Raw genomic sequence first — 23,780 nt, forward strand, 5'->3', positions numbered from 1 at the left:
CCGGCGACGGCCGGAGACGCGGAGGCGGAGGAAACCTTCGGGCGGCTAGGGTTTTAGGTGATGGCGGCTGCGGCTTGAGGGACAAGAACGCTAGGGCATGGGCGGTACTTATAAGGCGGCCGCAAGGGTGCCTGGGCGTGTGGGCCCGAGGCGCCGCACGGTGGAGGCCGAGCCGGACTCGGGTGCGAGCCCGAGTCGGGCGCGGAGGAGGGAGACGAGCTTGACAGGCGGGCCCCGCCTGTCAGTGCGAGAGAGAGAAAGAGAGAGGGAGCGAGCGGGGTGATCTACGCCGGGGAGGCTGGTGGGCCGCATGCGAAATGAAAGGAAGAGAGGAGGAGGGAAGAAGGCCGCCTGGGCCGGGCTGTGCGGGAGAGAGGAAAGGCCGGCTCGCGCCAGGCCGCAAGGGAGAAATGGGGGAGGAAAAAGAAAAAGGAGGGTGGGCCGGGTCCAACTAGAAAATAAGAGAAAAGAAGAAATGCATTTAGATGCATTTGAATTTGAATTTAAAATTTAAATTCAAATAGAAAACAATCAATAAAATAATGGAATGGGGCATGAGATGCACAAACCCTATATTTCCTTATATTTCTTTTCATAGTTAATTAGAAATCACCATTAATTCACAGTAAATGCTCTAATATCAAAAGAATTGGAATTAAATCCTTACGTATCCTAATTAAAATCTAACAAAGTTTATTTATATCCTTAATTTGAAAATTAGCGTGTTACAACGAACACCTGAACACGAATCGGACTCCACCAGAACGATCAGAAGAGAGTTTTGTGCCGCATTTTCTTAGCGGTGTTTTCTTTCTTTATATAATAACTACGGAAAAGAAACATGCAACGCAGATACAGAGGGCTGTTGCCCAGGCTCATTTGCCACGACGCAATCTGGCCGTGCCATCCCATGTCCGTGCATCATGGCGACACATATATGCTAGCTACAGCCTACAGGCTCCGATTACATGCAAACTCTTAAACCCTGATATTAGATGACCTAAATGAAGGTTTATTCTCGTCACCATGATTTAACCCTGCTGCAAGGTTTCACCAGGCGGTGGCGGCGCCTCAGCCTCCGCCTCCACCTCCACCGTCTAGGCGGCCACGGGGGCCGGCACTGGCGGTGGTGGCATCGTGCGCTGTGCCGGCCCTGTGGCATGGTGCTCTCGGACTCGCGGTAACGGCCGAGGTGCCTGTTCAGTGGCCCGACATAGTTGTAGAACCCAAGGCTGCGCATGCTGATGATCAGGTCGTCGTCGATGATGGTCGATCAGGTGCCGGTCTCGCCTGCACTCCTGCATGCCCGCTCGCACGAGGACCTTGGCGAACTCCGCGACGCACAGGTCCATGGCCTACTTTGCGTCGTCGGTGATGTTGGAGCTCCCCGGGATGGCCTGGCGTATCATGCGCGTCAGGATAGCTTTTGGGATGGTATACCCTTCCGGTGCTTTCTGGCTCCGCCTCTGCCCATGGCCCAACTTGCTCAGCACATCACCTCCTAAAACTTGCATCTTCTAGGTTTCTATCAAGCCTACAAATTTTGTGCTGGATCTAGATAAGAGCAGGTCTTCGACATGGGCCAATTCTTGCCAATATCGTTCAAGAAATAAACTACAGCCCATGCTCCAACCAAAATCCAACACTTTATTTGCGCATCAATCCATTAGTTTTGTCGAACCCAATGCGTTATTTTGTCGGTAGTGCCTTTCCCGCCTTGATCTATCTAGAATCTCCAACCACGACATCTACATTCATCCTAGATACATGAGTACTAGAAAGTAAGATGTGGGTAAGTATGATTTTACTTACCTTGTGCACCAACCATCGTGATGATTGTTTGCTTGAATTTGATCTATGTCCATCTGAGATGTTTCTTTGGGTGAATAAGCTTAAGACCCATTTATTTATAACCATCAGCTGAAGAAAATAAATTTACACATGTCATATGAAATCTTTACATGAGTTCCATTTGTCATTGAATGTGAATGAAATCTTTGCATGAGTGCCACTTGTCAATGATTGTGAATAAAATCTTTACATGAGTACCATTTGTCATTGAATGTGGATCAAATCTTTGCATGAGCGCTACTTGTCATTGACCGTGGATGAATGAAGCCACATGTCATATGAAGATAGATCAAAAGAAGCCACTTGTCAAAAATGGTGGGCAAAAGGAAACATAGATGCCCTAAAAGAAACTAAAGTGTATAAATGGATCTAAGAAAAAAATGGATGTAAAATCAATGCTGCAATAAATATTTCAGGCGAAATGACAAATAACCCCAACCCGGTTTTGTTATGCTTCGAATACCCACTGCAAGAATAATTATTTACCTCCCGTTCTACAAGTCCAAAATCAAACTTCTAGGAACTAGGAAGGTGTCCAATGTGGTCAGATCACGCATTATGGGGCTCCGAGCGTGTGAGCTCAAATAAAAAATTTTATAACAAAAAATATGAAGGAATTAATCCTTAATTTTTCAAGTAAAGATGGAATCAGAATTGAGATCCGTGCCTTATTTTCCACCTAGCTTCTACATTCCAGTTTAGGTAGCTAGTCGTGTGCTCTCAATTTTATGTAAGCACATACAGTTGAGCACTATGATGCGACGACAAATCCTCATCAGCACTCCTCTATTGTCAGCACCCAATAGTGTGTCTGTTCCTGGCTTCTGTTTTACTAATTATATATGTAAGCACATACAGTTCCCTTTTATTTACATGTGTTTCACGTGCGATCATATGCACGCTGCTCAGCCCAAGTGCCCTGGTTAAGGTTCCATCAAACTGGTCTATTATATTTATCGTAACTGAGAGTAGTAGCCCGCAGCTGAAGAGCTCATCGATCGAGCAGTACAGTAACATCATGGATGCGGTGGCTGCTGCCTCCCCGTCGCTATCCTCCAACTGTTACTGCTCATGGTGATGCTTGTGTACCTTGTCGTCCAAACCCTTGTTCCGCGGCGAAGGAGCACATCCACCGCGCCGGCCGATACCGTGGCCCGTCGTCGGCAACCTGCCGGAGATGCTGCTCAGCGGCAAGCCTGCGTTCCGGTGGATCCACCACGTTATGGAGAGGACGGGCACCGGCATTGCCTGCGTGAAGCTAGGCGGCGTCCACGTCATCACCATCAGCTGCCCCGGTATCGCACGCGAGGTGCTCAAGAGGCAGGACACCAACTTCGCCTCCCGGCCGCTGACCTTGGCCTCCGAGACATTCAGCAGAGGCTACATGGACGCCATAATGTCCCCCTACGGCGACCAGTGGAGGAAGATGCGACCACTACCGGATGCAGCAGATTTGCCGAGTGCCAGAAGCACTCGGTAAATCTACAAAGCCTCTCGGCAAAGAGTTTGCCGAGAGGGGCTCTCGGCAAAGACCTCTCGGCAAATTTTCTGTCGGCAAAGGAGGCTTTGCCGAGAGCCCTTTCTCGGGCGCTCGGCAAACTATTTGCCGAGAGCAAACGGGGCTCTCGGCAAAGAAAAGGATACTACCTGTTGGCTGTGTGGCCGTTACGGCACCTTTGCCGAGAGCCTGACCCGGCACTCGGCAAACAGGCGCACCTTTGCCGAGAGCCTGCACTCGGCAAAGCATGGGCCTCTTTGCCGAGTGCCTGCTCTCGGCAAAGCATGGGCCTCTTTGCCGAGAGCATGGCCTAGCGCTCGGTAAAGTTTAGGACCCTTTGCCGAGAGCCTGCTCTCGGCAAAACCTGGGGCACTCGGCAAAGGGTCCAGAACCTATTTTTATTCAGCAGACAATATACCACAATATAGACCACAACACAATAAAGAGATTCATCCACAATAGACCACAATACAGTCATCCACAATAGGCCAAGTTCAAACACAATAGATAATAGGCCAAGTTCAAACACAATAGACCAAGTTCTAGAGTTGCAACACAATACAATCATCCACGATAGAGCAAGTTCATAGTTCCAAGTTCAAATATCATACACAAGTCCTAAAGTTGCAACATATCGATAAGTCAAAGTGTGAATAGCTCAACTTGGTGGTGGCGGCCAAGTTCCCTGTGGTGGTGGCCAAGTTCCCGGATTCTGAGATGCTCCAACACCCGGAGACGCTCCAACACCCGGAGACGCTCCAAGCCCCGGATTAGGATACGCTCCCGACTTTGGCGATGCATATGGATCATTTGAGCCCGCCGACTGATTCTGCAAAGAAAAGAAGTTTGAGACACAACACAACAATACATTCAAAGAGCGTACTGAACTCACCGGAGTGCCGAATGTTGGCGGAAAGAGTGAAGTTGGCGGAGGTACACCCGTTGCGGCGCCCAGACTCTGCATGTATTGAAACATTTCCGCCATCCTCGCTTGGTCGGCACTCATCCTCGCCTCCAACTGTTGACTCCTCGCCTCCAACTCCATACGTCTGTTCCTCTCTTCTTCGAGTTGTTGCTGCACAATTTAAATCCTAATGTTACGGTAATGCAAAGAAAGAATGAATCAACGTATAGTGTGAAGTAGGATAAAGAAACAATCACCTGGAGGGCCTGGTACCCGGAGGCCCGGGGTCGTATGGCGGGGCTCGAGCTCGTGCTCCTTGCTCGAATCTGAGATAGAGTGGGAGCAGAGGACGGGTCTATTGCGCTGTCGGCAATCCAGTAGTGGCCGTGCTTCTTTCCTCCTCCGACCCTCATGACAACCTCCACGTCAAGATCCTCAGTCGTCGGATCGAAGTCTGGTCCATGGACCTCCCTTGCCATAGAGGTGTACTCAGTGAGGCGGGTGTGGACACTCGGGTTGCTGTATGCCTCAGGCCCGTCCTCCGGGTTGTAGTCGATGTCAGCCCTCGCCTTGCCCTTGTGGGCTAGAGCATATCCCTTGAACTCATTGCACGGCTGCCCACCATGTGACGACGACTGCGATGAAACCAGCAAGATGATTAGAAGATCATACATAATTGAGTGTTAGAATTAATAACTGAATTGTCATACCCAGGCTTCTCTGTATGCGTTGAGGCTACGGCTGCCTTGATGGTGTGTCACACCTGGCATCATCAAACGGTGCTCTCGGCGAGTGTTGTGCGTCTGCTCCCACTCCTCCGTGCACCACTGGTCCACGATTCGTTGCCAGCAGTCGGGATGCGCCGAGCACCAATAAGGAATCATCTACAGAAATGAAGTATAAGTGACGTAGCAGCAGCGGAAATTAATCGTTAATGTCGACAACAACTAATGTACTTACCTCCAGGTATTGCTCCCGAGTCAACCTCATGGTTCTTGCTTGCTCTTTGTTCACCCTCTCACCAAGGACAGTGGCGTGGTAATTAATGATGGCCTGGACGCGTGCCTCGTAGTGCAGGTTGGTGACAAGTGTATGACAACACTTATCAGCCACCGCATCCGCCTTGGCCTCCATTCCTGGGCGACATCTGAAGAAATCCTGCATACAAACGCGATGAATCAATTCATTATTTCAATAATGTGCAATGAATACGATGTATCGAGCACTTACCCACAGCTCCTGCTTTACCCGCTCTGCCTTGTTCCTGAATCTTCTACCGTCTCGATCTTCAGCGTCTGGGGCGGCGGCGTAGTGGTCGAAGGTAGTGGCCGGCTCCACCACTCCTCCGAACTCAACAAGCCCGGGGTAGTGCTCTCTACAAAGAAGCCCGAGAATGCCATTGACCTGGCGTGTGTGACACCCTCCACTCTCCACTATCAGCCAGCTCCTGCTCAAGTGATTGAGAAAAATAATTAGTTTTTATTTGGAATTTAAAACAGGAAGAAGCAATGATAAAATCTAAAGTTACTTACGCTTTTCCATCGGGTGCAATAATCGGGCGCCTCGTCAGAGGTATCGGTCGGCGAGGTAGAGTAGCTGGACCTCGCAAGTACACACGCGACACGCCGGAAGCAGACGTGCCGGAACCTGAGGCGGTACCGGAACCAGACGCGGTACCGCCGCCCTGTGGATCTCCCCCAAGATCCTCGTCCTCCTGCTGTGCCGCCACCGCCTCCTCCTCCTCCTCCTCCTCCTCCCCTGCTCCTCCTGCTGCTGCGTCTCCACCCGCGCCTCCTCCTCCTCCTCCTCCTCCGGCTCCTGTCTAGTCCTCCTCCTCCTCCTCCCCCTCCTCCTCCTGACAGGTGCCTCCCGATCAGGAGCAGACGCCGCCTGAGCTGAAGCAGACGCCGCCCGAGCTGAAGGAGCAGACCGCCCAGAAAACCTGGACCTAGCCTGCTGGTAAAGCCCAGACACGCTCCTCATCCCGCCAACCATCTTTGCTCAATCACCTACAATTAAGAAGAGTAAAAACAATAAGTACAGATAAACAAAATGTACCTAAAAGAAATGCAAAGTAAATAAAACATAATAATAGTATTACATTGATTAGAAATAATCTTCATGATCGGGATTAGCTGGATCATAACTCTCATCATCACTATCAACCAAGTTGTACTCAAGACTATCTGAATCAATGTCGTGATCGACGTTGCCTAAATGAAACCTTTCTAGCATATGTAAGTCATTCGCGTTTTGCACCTCATCCGCCTCCTCATCATCAACCACAATTTCAACTTCCATTCGGACATCCTCAGTTAAGTCTATCTCAAATCGGCCTTCTAACCCCTCTTCTTGAAAGAACTCCAAGTCATTTGTGTTTGGGTCTAAGATGTAGTCTTCATCATTTGGGACAGGTAATTTGCCGTGCGGTGATACCTTATACACAACATACCAACCCTTAAGATGTTCTTTGGTTTGACATGCATATGGGAGATAATAAACTTGTTTTGCCTGTTGGGCAACAATATAAACATCGTCCCCCGGTAAGGTAGAATCCTGTCGAATCTCGACTATACCAAGATTTACATGTGTGCTTCTAGTGACTTGTGGATCAAACCAATGACATTTAAATATCACAGGATTAAGAGGTTTGGAACCACCAAAACTGAGCTCGTATATTTCTTCAATTGTTCCATAATACTCGACTCCATCTAGACCAGGTGTGAAAACTCCTGAATTGGTGGTCTTCCGATTGGGTCGACTTTCCTCGTACCTTCTTGTCCAAAAACGATATCCATTCACGTCATAACCAGAGTATGATTTCACCCTATATTTAAAGCCATCGGAAACCTGTCTCAACTCAGCACTCATAGACGTATCCCTTTGAGCCTACAAGTTTGAGCACACGGTAGATCGAATGTAAGAAGAACTTCAAATGAAAGGAAATGAAATGAACCGAGACACGATAGATCGGACGATACCTTATGTTTGATCCAAGAAATGAAATTGGGCCCTCCATTTCCCGCACCATGACTAAGAAGGAAATCAAGTTGCTGCGGGGCAGGACTACCTCCTTGTCGCCAGAATTCGCAAATAAATTGCTCTATGTACGGCGCCATCTCCTCAAGGTTGGTCAACACATACATCATTATCTGACGCCACTCTTGATGACTCAATGTTTTGGTGACTGAACCACTTGCGGTTCCAAGTTGACCTCGAAAAATGCTGAGGGTTGACTCATTTTCGTTAGCATTGTATCGAGGCGGTGGATTATGCACGCTAGGGAGGTTGTCGCCATAGTATGTTGTTGTGAAGTTGGACACCTCCTCCAGAATGTATGCCTCTGCCATGGAAGCCTCGATTTTGCATTTATTTCCACATTTCTTTCGAAGAACCTTTAGACATCTCTCGATTGGATAGCACCAACGACCAAGCACGGGCCCCCCCATCCGAGCCTCATATGGAAGGTGCAAAATCAAATGCTCCATCTTGTTGAAGAAGCTGGGTGGAAACATCTTCTCCAACTTACAGACCAAGACCGGTGCAGATCTTTCTAAGTCAGCAACCAAGGTCCGAGATAACTCCTTTGCACAAAGCTGGCGGAAGAAATAGCTCAACTCTGCAAGCACTAGCCAGACACGCTCAGGGACATAGCCTCGAACCATCACCGGAAGAAGCCGCTCAATCCATATGTGGTAGTCGTGACTCTTCATCCCTAAGACTCGCATAGTAGAGAGGTTGACACCCCTACTCAGATTAGCTGCATACCCATCAGGGAACATCAACGTCTTGATCCATTGTAGTACTTCCTTCCTTTGATCTTTGCTCAAGACGTAATCGGCCTTAGGCTTTGTCCATGTCTTTCCGCGACCAGGAGGCTGCATCTCTAGGTTTCGTCTATCGCACAACGTTGCTATATCCAGTCTAGCTTTAACGTTGTCCTTTGTCTTACCGGGAATGTCCATGAGTGTTCCCCAAACTGACTCAGCGACATTCTTTTCAGTATGCATTACATCAATGTTGTGTGGAAGGAGAAGGTCATCATAATAGGGCAGTCGAGTCAAACCCGACTTATGAGTCCAGAAATGTTGCTCACTGTATCCCTCAAAGCCACCTTGTGGTTTGACCACGAGACCATCTATGTGCTGACGAACCACGGCACTGGTCTTGATCGGAGGTGCAAGGTCTGTCACCGCGACACCTTTGGTAAAGTTCTTGATGTCTCGTCTGAATGGATGGTCAAGAGGCAGGAATTGTCGGTGTTTGTCGAACGACGAGTACTTGCCACCCTTCGGCAACCAATTGAACTTAAGGTCTTCCTTGCATACTGGGCATGGGCACTTCCCTTGGACACACCAGCCGCTAAATACCCCATACGCTAGGAAGTCATGCATGGAGTATTGGTACCAAACATGCATCTTGAAGTTTGTCTTTGTAGCCCGATCATATGTCCACACACCTTCCTCCCAAGCACGGACCAAATCATCAATGAGAGGCTCCATGAACACACCCATTTTATCCCCGGGTGTCCAGGAATAATCAAGGACAACAATACATTCTGTCGCTGAAAACATACGCCGGGAGGAAGATTGAGTGGGATAACGAACACGGGCCAACATGTGTATGTGGCAGCCATGTCACCATAAGGATTGAACCCATCCGTTGCCAACGCAATACGCACATTACGAGCATCTCTAGCTTTCTCATGATGAATGGTATCAAAGTGCCTCCATGCTTCACCATCGGATGCATGTACCATCTTCTCAGGATTGTAACGTTTGCCATTTTTGTGCCATGTCATCTGTTTCGCAGATTCTTCACTCATGTACAACCGCTGGATCCTCGGTATGAATGGAAGGTAACGTAGAATTGCCACGGGGATTTGAAGCTGTGTCTTGTGGCCATCACCGGAATCAACCTCCAGGAACCTAGAGGATTTACACTTAGGACAGTACTTTTCTTCCGCGTGTTCCTTCCTAAACAGGACGCACCCCTTCGGACATGCATGTATCTTGTCGTACGGCATCTTCAGTGCACGAAGGAGTTTCTGCGACTCGTACAAGCTCTTCGGCAGAATGTGACCCTCGGGGAGCATGCTGGCAAAAACCGTCAACATAGCATCGAACCCTTCTCGGCTCCAACTATATTGCGACTTCAACGCCATTACACGTCCAATGGCATCCAGCTGAGAAACCGTTGTATGTGCATGAAGGGGTTTTTGTGCCGCGTCAAGCATTTTGTAGAACGCCTTTGCACTTGCCTCTGGCTCCTCCTCTGTACGGCCTTCAGCGAACTGTGCACCGTGAAAGTCATCTAACATGTCCGCTACCCCGGCATCAGCATCATAATCCTCGACGCGTTGTCTCACCACCTCTTCTCTAATACGACCGGCTTCACCGTGATAGATCCACCGACTGTAGTCTGTCGTAAATCCATTCTTCCAGAGATGTTCCCCCATGACCTTCTTCGTTTGTCTCTTCCTGTTTTCGCATTTGCTGCATGGACAGAACATTCTATCCGCTCCTTTAGCAGCTTCGCCAAACACCATTTCCAAAAATGCATCGGTCTTGTCGATCCATTCATCGGTGACCTGACCCCGACTTAACCACCCAGAGTGCATCCACTCACGGTCCTCCATCCTCTAATGCACCAATTTAAGTAAAACTAGTAAGTAAAAATTATATTCAATGGATTTGTACATACCACACAGTATGTAGTATACTCTAGATGGTTTTTAAGGAAGCCACCTACGATGATCACATATAACTTTGAAAATTTTTACATAAAAAGTATAACATAATGTATAGATAATTTTAAAGAAAATATGTTTTAATGCCTATGTATATCTTAGACAGATCTTGGACAGATCTTTATATCTTAGCTAGGCATATTACTATGTAGTTATTATAGTTATTATAGTTATATTACTAGGCATATTACTATGTAGCTAACTAACTCTATGGCTAACTAAATAGCTAACTATACAACATTCAGACCATTCAACAAAAAAAGATAAGAAATTTTACCGAGTGCTGCAAGAGATAAAGACTAGCTGCAACTTCAGTCGAGGTGGACTTCCGAATCACCGTTCAATTCTGCTAGAACAAATAAAAGGACTCATTATGGAACAAATAAAAGGGTTCATTATGGAACAAATAAAAGGATATATTTCCACTCATGAGATTCATCTATAACAAGAAAAGCATGTAAATAGCCATAGAGTAGTTAGACAAATTACGAATCATAGTATCAGTTAGGTAGTGATTTACTAATTACAGAGGTCTTTGTCTCAATGACACATGATCAAAATATTTGTGAACACACATAAGTTTGGACACAGCAGGAAGAAATGCTGTACACATTCCTACATGTAACTGAAGAGGAACGTAACTATCGTTGTTGAGATAGGCTTAGCACTAAAAGAAAAATTAGATATGGACATTGGATGATGAGATAAGGCAAACATCAAGCTATTACGCTCAATTTGAAAAATGTCAAGCGTGAAAGTTCCCCACTAATGTCACTCTGTATTCATTCATGTGACAATTTATAAGAAGTTACAAACTAGTCTTTGACTCTAATTCATTCATGTGACCACTCTTACCACTGTGAGTTATGGTTTTTAACAAGATAGGCACCTGCAGGTTGTCGGGCGCGCGGCTGGGGACTGGAGGCAGTGGTGCGCACAGCTCGGCGTGGAGAGGCGGTGCGCGCAGTCGTGGAGGTCGTCGGGGAGCTGGGAGAAGGCACGGTGTAGGGCCGCGGGGTCGCGGCGAGGCCGGCACTGAGGTCGGGCTCACGACGCGGGCTCGCTACGCGGCGGCGGCGCGGGGGCCGCGGGCGGGGCGGCGGCAGGCGCGGCGGGCGGGGCGGCGGCAGGCGCGGCGGGCGGGGCGGCGGCCGGGCGCGGCGGGCCGGGCGGCCGCGGGCACGGGCGGGGCGGCGGCGGCGCGGGGGCGGGGCGGGCGGGCGGGGCGGCGGCGGCGCGGGGGGCGGGGCGGGGCGGGCGGGCGGGGCGGGGCGGCGGCGGGGTGCGGGGCGGGCGGGGCGGGGCGCGGTGCGGTGCGGGGCGGGCCGGGCGGCCGCGGGCACGGGCGGGGCGGCGGCGGCGCGGGGGGCGGGGCGGGCGGGCGGGGCGGCGGCGGCGCGGGGGGCGGGGCGCGGCGGGCGGGCGCGGCGGGTGGAGCGCGGCGGCGGCCGGTGCGGGCGCGACAGCGGGGCGGCGGCGGGGTGCGGGGCGGGGGCGGTCGCGTTTGAATGGGAAACGTTTAAGTCCCGGGCGCATAAACCCCAGCCTTTGCCGAGGGCCAGATCTCGGCACTCGGCAAAGGGCAGTTTGCCGAGAGCCGCATCGCGGGCACTCGGCAAAGAGACCTTTGCCGAGAGCCGTACGTCTGGCTCTCGGCAAAGGGGTCTTTGCCGAGTGTCCTTGACGACACTCGGCAAATAAGTTTTGTTTTTTCCTTTTAATTGGCACCAAACTTTTTGTATTGTAATTATACGTTAAGTTGAACTATATATACAATTTTAGCCCATTACTCTAATTGTTTGGTATATTTAGTCAATTTATTTCATTTGATTGAATTTCTTGAGATAATTCAAATTTGAACTGCGGGTCGATCGAGGAATTGAAAAAAGTGAATCGAAAAATTATATTCATATTATTGAGCGTACGTTGATGCCATATCCACGAACGGACAATAAATTTTAAAGATTATGTTCACGACACGTAACCACAAACTTAGGATCCAGTTGTTTTTAAATTCCATTAAACGCAAATTTGTTCAGAAAATTATGAAACTTGTCGTGATGTCATGATATCATATGGCGAGGCTGTGGTAAAATTTTGATATGGTTTCGTGAAAGTTTTAACGTACGATGCTTAGAATGCGAAACATATGGAAAGAAGTTTCATTATCACATGTGAAGGACATATAGATTTGTAAGCATCGTACGTTACAACTTTCACAAAACCATATCAAAATTTTACCACAGCCTCCCCATATGATATCATGACATCTCGACAAGTTTCATAATTTTCTGACCAAATTTGCATTTTATGGAATTTAAAAACAACTGGATCCTAAATTTGTGGTTACGTGTCGTGAACATAATCTTTAAAATTTATTGTCCGTTCGTGGATATGGCATCAAGGTACGCTCAATAATATGAATATAATTTTTGGATTCACTTTTTTCAATTCCTCGATCGACTCGCAGTTCAAATTTGAATTATCTCAAGAAATTCAATCAAATGAAATAAATTGACTAAATATACCAAACAATTAGAGTAATAGGCTAAAATTATATATATAGTTCAACTTAACGTATAATTATAATACAAAAAGTTTGGTGCCAATTAAAAGGAAAAAACAAAACTTGTTTGCCGAGTGTCGTCAAGGACACTCGGCAAAGACCTCTCTTTGCCGAGTGTCTATTGCCGGCTCTCGGCAAACTAGGTCTTTGCCGAGTGCCCTGTGGAGTACACTCGGCAAAGATAACGGCCGTCAGCTTCCGGTGCCTAACGGCGGCTCTTTGCCGAGCGCCTTTCTTTGCCGAGAGCCTGGCTCTCGGCATAGCCTATCTTTGCCGAGTGTTCTTTTTTGCCGAGTGTTTTGCTCTCGGCACATACACTTTTGCCGAGTGTTTTCCTTTGCCGAGGGCTACACTCGGCAAAATGTGTCTTTGCCGAGTGCCCGATGTTTTGCTCTCGGCAAACGATTTGGCCCTCGGCAAAGATCGCGTCTCCGGTAGTGGACGCGTGCTCACCTCCGAGATCGTCTGCCCCACCCGTCACAAGTGGCTCCTCGACAAGCGCGCCGACGAGGCCGACAACATCACCCGCTACGTCTACAACCTCGCCGGCACGGGGTCCGGCGGCGCCGTCAACGTCAGGCACGTGGCACGACACTACTGCGGAAACGTCGTCCGCCGCCTCGTCTTCGGCAGGCGCTACTTCGGCGAGCCGCGGCCCGATGGCGGGCCTGGCCCGCTGGAGGTGCAGCACGTGGACACAGTCTTCGCCTCCCTGGGGCTCCTCTACGCCTTCTGCGTCTCCGACTACCTGCCATGGCTGCTGGGCCTCGACCTCGACGGCCACGAGAAGATGGTCAGGGAGGCCAACGAGATGCTGACCAGGCTGCCCGACGCGTTCATCGACGAACGGTGGAGGCAGTGGAAGAGCGGCGAGAAGCAGGGGCTCGTCGAGGACTTCCTCGATGTGCTCATTACCCTCGAGGATGCCGAGGCCAAACCGGTGCTCACCGTCGAGGAAGTCAAAGCTCAGTCGCAGGACATCACATTCGCGGCCATGGACAACCCGTCGAACGCGGTGGAGTGGGCTCTAGCCGAGATGGTGAACAGCCCAGAGATTCTGAAGAAGGCGGTGGAGGAGATGGACGGTGTCGTCGGCCGGGACCGGCTGGTGCAGGAGTCCGACATCCCGCGGCTCAACTACCTTAAGGCCTGCATCCGCGAGGCGTTCCGCCTCCATCCCGTCGTGCCGTTCAACGTGCCCCACGTTGCGCTCGCCGACGCCACCGTCGCCGGCTACCACATCCCCAAGGGCAGCCACGTCATCCTCAGCCGCATCGGCCTCGGCCGCAACCCTGCCGTCTGGGACGACCCGCTCCGCTTCAATCCCGACCGCCACATCCCGAGACGGATCCGATGGCGGATGTTACGCTCACCGAGAACGACCTACGGTTCATCTCTTTCAGCACCGGTCGCCGTGGCTGCATCGCCGCCTCACTTGGTACGGCTATGAGCGTCATGCTCTTTGGCAGGCTCTTGCAGGGGTTCTCCTGGAGTAAGCCGGCCGGGATGGTAGCAGTCGACCTCAGTGAGTCGAGGCACGACATTTTCATGGCAAAGCCGCTGGTGCTGCATGCCGAGCCACGGCTGCCGGCGCACCTCTACTCGGCTACCTCTATGTGATTATTAATCCCTAGTTGCGGCAGTTAAGCACGTAGAACTTGGCACGTCTAGCTCAATGCTTATCACTGGTGAGCCCGGCCTACCGCCGTCTGTGCTGTGCTATCCTACAAATGGTCACCTTTCACCGTACCTTCCTCCCTACACGGAAGCAAAAAGAAAAGGAAAAAGTCTAGTTTACACATTTGGCAAACTATGTCATGACTACGTAATTTCTATTAAAAATTTAAGTTGTTAATTAATTTATTTTACTTAGACTCTTTAGTTATGTATTTTGCTCCTAATTTGTGAGGGAATGGAAAAAAACTAATTTCCTTATTTTCATTGTGAATTCAACCATATATTAGTTTTGTTTATATTAGACCCACGTGCTAATCTACACCCTACGTATAGCTACACCCTAGTAATTACTGCAGAAATTTTTGGTAATAATTACTATGCTGAACCTGTTTTAGTAGTACGCCAATTCGGTTCAATAATTTCTAGTCAGTTTATTCAGTAAGTAATTTGACTATTGGGTGTACACCAAGGATGTAGAATAGCATTACCGTATATTAGCTATATTCTTTTGTTTAATGATATTTACTAATTTTATTACTTTTATTATGAATTTTGCTATTTTTTATTTTATTTTGAAGGAACTCTTTGTTTGGGTATTTTACTTTCCAACTCACGTGGGAATTTAGAGATTTATGTGTTGTGTTTGATATGGACTTAACATTCCATAATTCCATATTTTAATTATAAATTTGGTATTTTTTAAATTATTTTATAAGTCCTCTTTGTTTTAATATATAGTAGGCTGTTAGATGATCATAATATGCTCGAATATTATGATTTTTTTACTATGTGCTACTGTGGCTTTTTGCGTGTAATTTTTCAACAATAGCTTCCCGGACGCTTATATATGTTGGTTTCTCGGTAGTCTTAGCTCATGTCATCAGGCTGTTTCATGCCCATACCAATTTTACCTCATCAGCAATAAAATTTACTATATAAGAGGCATTAGTTTACCTATTCATAGTGGATAGAATCCTTGGAATGAACAATGGTAGATACAAACTATGGAGCCTATCTCATGCCACAAGTAGGAGGAAGTGATAATTGAACAACTTTAAGTGTGTGTAGTAATAAGGTGTGAACTTGTTCCTAAGTTTTGCATAATTTTGTATGCTGTAACACCCTAAATTTTACAAAGTGCAAAAATTTAATAAAAGGATAGGTTAAAGGAGTCATAGGATTTTTGATAAACAATTTTCCTTAAGTATAAAAAAAATAAATGTAAGGGAAATATATGATATGTGCATTCATGCTCTTTGCATTGTTTCATTGGCTGTAGTTTATTTGGATTTAAATTTGAATTCAAATTTCAGGTTCAAACTCAAAAGCAATTGTTTGTTCTATCTCCTTTCTCTCCTTTTGGCCCAGCCCAGCCGGCCACTTCCTCTCTCTCCCTTTCTTCCTTTTCCCCCTGGCAGCCCGGCCCGCGGCCATCTCTCTTCCTTTCTTTCCCTGCGCGCGCGGCCCACTCCCCCGTTCCAGCCCAGTTCCCCGCGCGCGGCCCATTTCCTCTCTCCCGGCCCAACCCGCCTGTGCCCCGCTCCCTCTCTCTGGCGTGAGGGCCCCACCTGTCGGACTTTCCTTCCCCGCGCCCGACCGGGACTCCGCTCCGAGTCCGGCTCGCCCCGCGTGATCTCGGTCCGCCGTATCCGCCTCGGGCCCGCACGCCCAAGCGCCCTCGGCTGCCCCTACTTAAGCCGCCGCACCCCCGTGCCTCGTCCCCCAAGCCGCAGCCACCCCGCGCCCCTAACCCTAGCAGCCGCGCCCGCCGCCGCCGCCCTTGCCGCTCGCGCCTCGGGCCACCGCCGCACCGCCGCTCCGCTGCCGCCTGCCGTCGATCGACCGTCCCCGGAGCACCACGTGGTGGTGAGCAAGCTTCCCAGCCCGCTCTCTCTCTCCCTCCCGCTCTCCCGCGCCCGCACGGCAGTCACCGACGTGCCCCGCCGCCCCTCGCCGCCGGCCGCCACCCACGGCCGCCTTAGCCCCTCCAAAGCCCCTAATTGGATTCCCCACGTCTCCCTCTTTCTCCTCGTCCAAATCCGGGCCAAAACCGAGCCGGGAACGCGATATCACGTCTTTCCGGCGAAGTTCGGCCGCGCGCCGCCGCCTGTGAGGCCGCCGGCGTCATCCCGCCGCCGCTCGAGCCCACCCCCGCGTCCCCACCGTCGGATCAAGATCCGACGGCCCGCATCAGATCTAGCCCCGGGTCAATAGTGTTAGATACCGGTCAACCGTGTTTCTTTTGCAGTTTAGCCCTTGCGTTTTCTGGAAATCAACCCGCACTCCATCTCAGTTCAGATGTAATCGCGTTTAGGTCCTTTTTCTTCTGTTTAGACCCCTGTAGTTTTCCAAAATAGAACCCGCCATCCTTTATCCCTCGGTTTTGCAATCTAACCCTTCTGTCTAGGATTTAATTTCGATCTAGCCCCTGGTTTCTTTGTTTTAGGTTCTTTTTAGATCCAAATCTTTCGCAGATAAGCCCCTGGAACCCTGTTTTAGCCCTAACTTCTCCATTTTAACTCCGATTTCATCGATTCTTGCGCTCACGCGATTCTTACGACTTATACAATGATTTTAAAATATTATTTTATTCTGTTTATATTGATTGATGTACTGTTTCTTATTATTTGCACTTGTTTGCCTGTATGTGCTTGTGTGCGATGTTAGACGGTGCGCAGTTCGAGGATCCGCAGGGTCAAGGTTTTGAAGAGTTTCCTGAGCAGCAGCAGTTTGCGAACGAAAGCAAGTGGTCCTTGATCATGTTTCAGTCCTAATTAATATCACAATTACACTTTTACTTTATATGCATGCATGTGTCTAGAATATGATGGAACCCAAGTTAAGGACATGCCTAGTTTTAATTTATCTTCCTTGATTAAACCTGGGTGTTTACATTTATGTTGTAGCTGCGCTTATTGCTTCTGCATAGATTTAGGTTGGATACTTGGATATCAATGATGATGTTTTACGTTTTCTGGAATGTTGTTTGGTGATAATTAAGAATATTGAATCAATTGGAACATGGAGAACCACCCAGGAAAATAGTACAACCACAATTACTATATGGCTCGGGTCTTGGCTAATTAATTAGAAACCTTAACTTGTGATGATCTTACCGAAAGGGCAAGAGGGGTTGCATTGACGGGGTATAGCTCGGTCCTTTTAAGGCGCATGGCTATGTGGTCCTTGGCTAAGGTATTTCCTCATTAGGGAGGGTTATGACCGCTTTGGCTTGAAACCTTAGCGGATTGTCATAAGTTAGGGAATCTTTGTAAAGGCCTCGTAGTGAATCCCTGCCACTCACCTCGGAAGTGTTTAAGAGACTTGCAAACCCGGGCATCAAGGGAAACACGAGTTGTGGGTAAAGTGTACAATCTCTGCAGAGTGAAAACTGATATATCAGCCGTGCTCACGGTTAAGAGCGGCTTGGACCCTCACATGATAATTGAACTTAAAGATGATTTAAGCTGATGTTCTTTACTTGTTATTGTTGTTTATTTATTTCAGTCTCTTATTTAAGGGTTGGTATAAACTTGAACCTAGTTAATGCTTGCTAAATAAAACTTGACCAACTAAAATGCTTATCGCGGTCAAACCATGTCAGCTTATCCTTGATTTGGCCTTGCATGTCATATAATTTACTCCACTTGCTGAGTACCAACCATAAGTGTACTCACGCTTGTTTTATTAAAACCAATGCTACTCAGAACAAGATATTTGTCCGGAGTTTCCTGAAGATATTGGAGAATTCTAGGCATATGTCTCCCAGTCAACTGCCTGTGAAGTTGAAGTCCGCTGCTATTTATCGATGTTTATTTATTCGCTTAAGATTAAGACTGTCGGTCATGTAATAAAGTACTATTATACTTCTTTTTGTTAATGCATTGTTTCAGATATTCGCTTGTGACGTCTACTGTATGTGCGGAACTTGATCCTGGCGCACATATGGGATGCATTCGGTTACCTTTCCTAAACTGGGTGTGACATATGCTGAACTAACTCTATTTGAATGATGCATGTGAAAATTATTATATATGTACGTATTTATGTAAATGAGCTATATATGCTGTAGGGGGTGCAAATTGGCCACCCAAAGGCTCTTCTAGTTTCAACAAGATACCAATAGTGAAGTTAACAGTTTGATTACAAGTTTTTAAAATAAGTGAGATCCTCTTGGTTAGATTTATCACCCCCACATGCATAGCCCTTGTTCAACTTTCGGTTGTGAATGGGTTTATTACGGGATTGAAGCCATGATCTGTATTAGCAGTAAATTGGTGGCATTTGGTTTAGCAATTTTCTTGGTATATATTTTATCCTATATATATTCCAAGTCCTGCACGGAGGTAAAAGCTGAAGTTGTACCAAACAAAAAATGAGAACTCGACAAAATATACACTAATAAAGGCTAACAAAACTTTGATGGGAAGTAGATCCACTGTAGAGGTTATCAATTGTGTAATTGGTAAATGATGTGAAAACCTCTTATAGACAATTGTTATATTTCAAAGGTTATGGACAACTATTAGATATATGATTGTTAGATATATGATTGGAGATTGATGCAATGCCAAGAAGAACCAAACCATCCACTATAAAAATACCCCCATAAGCCCCAGGGGATTTTATTCAATCTGGAAAGGGTGGAGGATGGTTTGAAGTTAAGGATGCAAGTGGGTATCTAATAATATTTTTTAGTTAGCTAATTAATTACGATGGCATGCTACTCTAGTTCATTTCTCCTCCCAAATTATTTATACAGAATGCCATTCTAGTTCATGTTATCAATTTTTTAGTCCACCCAATGACCCAAAATATATATAACTTGCATCCCTATTTGAAGGGATGGTTAGCACAGGGAGTATGAATTTGACATATTCTGGTGTGGTCCTGGACTTCTAGAGCATGGCTTCGGCACCGCCAGCAATGGTGGTCGATCCAAGACAGGAACATCATGCAAAAGATTGGGGATGATATATAGAATCAATTCCATTGCTTGAATTCTCAGATTATTACAAAGGTCTTTATATTTATAGGCCATGATGCATTTGCCCCTCCATCAAGCTAATGAGTATAACTCTAGCAAACCGAACTCCCTAGTAAACCAAATCCAACTAGCAAAGTTAAAAAAGTGACATTTTTCAATCCTCTCTTAATGTAAGAGAATGTTCTAAATTAAAGAGAGAGTTGGCAAACAACTTATGGCAAGGCATGTCTGGAGCTGGGTGTTGGGGATCGCTATTACGGAGATTGTCGGCCGAAGGTTGCGGCTAGGCTCAAAGGAGCTTAAAGGGAAAAGTGCAACCTCCGACTAGTAATTTTGAGTACTATTGGTATTATTAAATGTGGGATTGAAGTAAAAGGTGATCGGAGGTGCCAGAGGATGAAGGGCAGCTGTCAGACACAGCTGCCACCTTCGAGACATGGGGTCAGGCCCGACCTAGGTGAAGACGAAGATCAAGGTTCACTCCAAGCTGATCCGAGATGTTAATGGAGATCAAGACTATCGAAGGTTCCTCCCGTGTCAGGAGGATAGCGTGGGCTAGGTGGAGAAGTCCGAATTGTACACAATAATTGTAAAGTGAACCTCTACCTTGGAATATAGAGGGTATATTCTAATGCACAGAGGGTTCTAGGAATGATATATTTTTTGTAAGGCACTATAAATACCCCCATTCTTTTTTGAGGGAGAGGGGATTTTTTGGAGAGGAGAGAAAGTTATAAGTACATGTGATCTTTGTTTTCAAATTTGTGTTTGGTATTAACTTGTTCAACGCCAACAGAGGTGCTCATCGTGGGTTTAGCTCAAGAAAACCCACGATGCCACCAGCTAAGAAAAAGAAGGCCGCGATGCCTAAAGCTACCGGCGAAACTAAAACCCAACAATCCCATCAAACACATGATTAGGGCGGGCCGATGGCAAAATAGTGAGCTCTCAAGAAAATAATAGTGATGAGAAGAGATTTGAATGCGTGCAGCACAACTTAAGATCTACAAGCCGCAGAAGGAAAGTAGAGGCTGCCGCAACGCAAAAATGTTTTGAAGGTAGCGATGAAGAACAGCATGAACGATCCAAGGAGTTGGCTGCGATACTTGAACAACTCAAGAAGCTAGCTAGAGAAGGCGAAGGAAAAAAAATCAGTGCAGAGGTGTTAGCAAAAGCCAACACGGCAAGCTCAGCAGTTAGCTAACGCAAGATGAAGGTTAACAATGATGCAGACTGAATTGCAGAACTTGCAAAGGTCCCATCAGTAGGGGGAGCCGACAGTTTTCAGTTCTCTATTTTTGAAACTGAAAGGCCACGCTCTCAGTGGCACCACAACGTAAACCATGTTTAAGGAAACCTCCGCAGAACTGTAGTTTACCCGAAACCTATCGATCTCACTTCTCCACTATCAAAAATTTTGCAAAATGCGGCATGGCCAAGAGGGATACAGGCATGTTCAACTTCTAAAGTATATTGGCGAGAGTGACCCAAGGTAATTCCTTATGAGCTATGAAGCTGCAATAGCATCAACCGGAGGAGATGATGGTGGAAAAAAAAATAAGAGTTTCAATTTTAAATTAATCCAAAAATAAATTATGACCATGACGAAAATTGCATACATAAAATAAACATATGTAAACATGCTGATCAAGTGATTTAAGATAAAATATTGCAGCACAAACATCAACCCTAACCAGATCATACTAGGTATGAAAGATATAGTTAGGGACGGAAAACCGTACGTCTCTAGGCTGACCGGAATAACCTGGTAAAGAAGACGATGGCGACGATCAGCACCTCCGCACGTTTGACGACGCCGAGTCGCACCCCACTGACGAGGAGGAAGACGAGCCGTGGCGACGAGGACGTAGAGGACGGCGATGTGAAAGCATTCGAGCAGTCGCGCAGAGCACTTCCCAAAAACCTTATTCGCCCTCTCCCGGTGTATGATCGCTGAGGATGAGGTTTCGGAGACCTGCTCTCCCGATCGTCGGTGCACGCTGACGAACGGGATGAAGTAGCGTACACGGCGGAGTAGCAGGGAGTTCGAGGCGTGTTGTGCATCTTCTGTATTTCTTTTTCCTTCGGCTCACGTGCGTATTTATAGGGAGGAAACCGCTAGGGTTTTTGGCGTCCCAAAAACCAAGTCGGTTATGAGTCCTAAAAATTCCGCGTGTGAAATCCATAATAGATTCAAAGTGGCAAAATAAATCTGCAAAAGGAAGTCGCATTCCCGCAAGGATTGGACCGGATTTTGGCGGAGCATTCACGCGCACATCGCATGCGCACTCCCTTCGCCCGGCCCGGCGAGGCGAATGAGCGCGCGCGTGTTCTTCCTTCTTCCTCTCACCCACATTTGCAAGGACATGGAGAGCATCCAACTATTTAAGTTGGATTTCCTCCACCTCCACTAGCAAGGTGGGACTAGCTTGTTGCCATGTACCTTTGCACTAATGGGCCTTTGAAATTTTATTGGAATTATTTGGATTTACATGGTGGGCCTTTGCACTAATGGGCCCAAATATTCCAACAATCCCCCACCAGATCTCAAAGACTCATTAGACTTTGCCTCAACCCACTGTTGTTTGATATACTAGTATTTCAATAGAGACTGTTAAGTTGAACTTCCATCTAGAACAGCAAGTTACACTCATTCACAACTTGAACAATGGACTAAACCTTGAATTGCAAGTTTTGTGCGAGTGAGTTTCACTTACAGTCAAACTGATACTTGACCTCCGGTAGGCTACTTCGCGGTTGGAGCATATAGGTCGTAATCCGTGGTCTCATCATGAGCTTAATAGAGATCACCCGAATCTCACAGACTGCGACCGTCCAACAGTCGGGCTCACATAGGTGTATTCTTTCAAGAACGTTCTGCAGGATAATGTCTTTGCTAATTAAAGCCAACATAATACATTAAGGCCAATGCCAACCGGCCATGCAGTAATCAAGAGTATTGCATCCTTCTCGAGTGAGTTAAAAGGTTACTCTCATGCTAACCTCTAGTTTGTTCTTCCCAAATCCTAATTCACGGGATCTCCGATCACATAGGTTGGGTTACCACTAGGGAATAGCTTGTACGGGTCTCAAACCCATCTCCTTGGATACATTGTCTATCACATTGCGTGACAGCCCCTTGGTGAATGGATCAGTCAGATTTTTCTCAGTGTGGACATAACCCATAGTGATAACTCCAGAGTTTCTTATTTTTCTGACTGATTTTAACCGTCTCTTGATATGTCTTGAAGACTTCATATTGTCCTTTGAACTGTCTACCTTGGCAATCACCGTTTAATTGTCACAGTTCATCATTATTACCGGCAATGGTTTCTCAACTATAGGTAAGTCCATCAAGAGCTCACGAAGCCAATCGGCTTCCACTGTAGCTGTATCTAGTACTGTGAGTTCTGTCTCCATAGTAGACCTCGTCAAGATTGTCTGTTTGCATGATCTCCATGAAACAACAGCACCGCCAAGAGTGAAAACGTATCCACTAGTGGCATACAGCTCATCTAGATCCGATATCCAATTAGCATTATTGTATCCTTCTAAGTACCCACCAAATAGTGCATTACGCGCTCAAGCGCATGCCAATGATCATCTCCCGGATTACTAGTAAACCGGCTCAACTTGCTAACAGCAAAAGAGATGTCAAGCCTCGTTGCACTCGCAAGATACATGAGTGAGCCAATCATCTGTGAATATCTCAATTGGTCTCTGCCAATTCTTCTGTTCTTTCGAAGGATTAAGCTCGGATCATAGGGAGCAGGAGTAGATTTGCTATCCTTATAGCCAAAGTGATTCAACATTTTCTCCACATAATGGGATTGTGAAAGAGTAATCCTATTCTCTCGCTTGATCAGCTTGATGTTGAGAATAACATCAGCCTCACTAAGATCTTTCATATCAAAGTTTTGACACAAGAATATCTTGACGTCGTTGATTACATCAAGACTAGTGTCAAAGATCAGTATATCATCGACATACAAACATAATATAACTCCTTGACCCCCACCATAGCGGTAATACACACATCGATCAGCCTCATTGATACAAAAGCCTGCTGATATGAGTATCAAGTTGAATTTCTCATGCCATTGCTTAGGTGCTTGCTTCAGGCCATACAAAGATTTATACAACTTGCACACCTTGTTCTCATGACCCTCTACTACAAACCCATCAGGCTGTGTCATGTAGATTTCTTCTTCCAGCTCTCCGTTGAGGAAAGCTGTCTTAACATCCATCTGATGGATGAGAAGACCATATGAGGTAGCCAGGGAGAGTAAAACACGAATAGTGGTCAATCTCGCAACAGGTGAGTAAGTATCAAAGAAATCTTCGCCTTCTTTCTGGGTGTAACCCTTAGCCACTAGTCGAGCCTTGTACTTGTCAATAGTACCATCAGGCTTAAGCTTCTTCTTGAACACCCACTTGCAACCCACAGGTTTGCAATCATATGGTCTTTTGACCAGCTCCCAAGTTCCATTGGAGAGAATGGAGTCCATCTCGCTACGGACAGCTTCTTTCCAATCATCTGCATCAGGA

At 47.2% G+C, this 23,780-nt stretch overlaps 1 pseudogene; it reads left to right on the forward strand.

Moving 5' to 3' along the window:
- The first annotated feature begins 1,350 nt into the window (after positions 1-1,350).
- Positions 1,351-14,188, forward strand: LOC112890413 (annotated as a pseudogene).
- Positions 14,189-23,780: the final 9,592 nt, after the last annotated feature.

This window comes from Panicum hallii, chromosome 4 (genome assembly GCF_002211085.1).
Source record: "Panicum hallii strain FIL2 chromosome 4, PHallii_v3.1, whole genome shotgun sequence".
Classification (NCBI taxonomy): domain Eukaryota; kingdom Viridiplantae; phylum Streptophyta; class Magnoliopsida; order Poales; family Poaceae; genus Panicum; species Panicum hallii.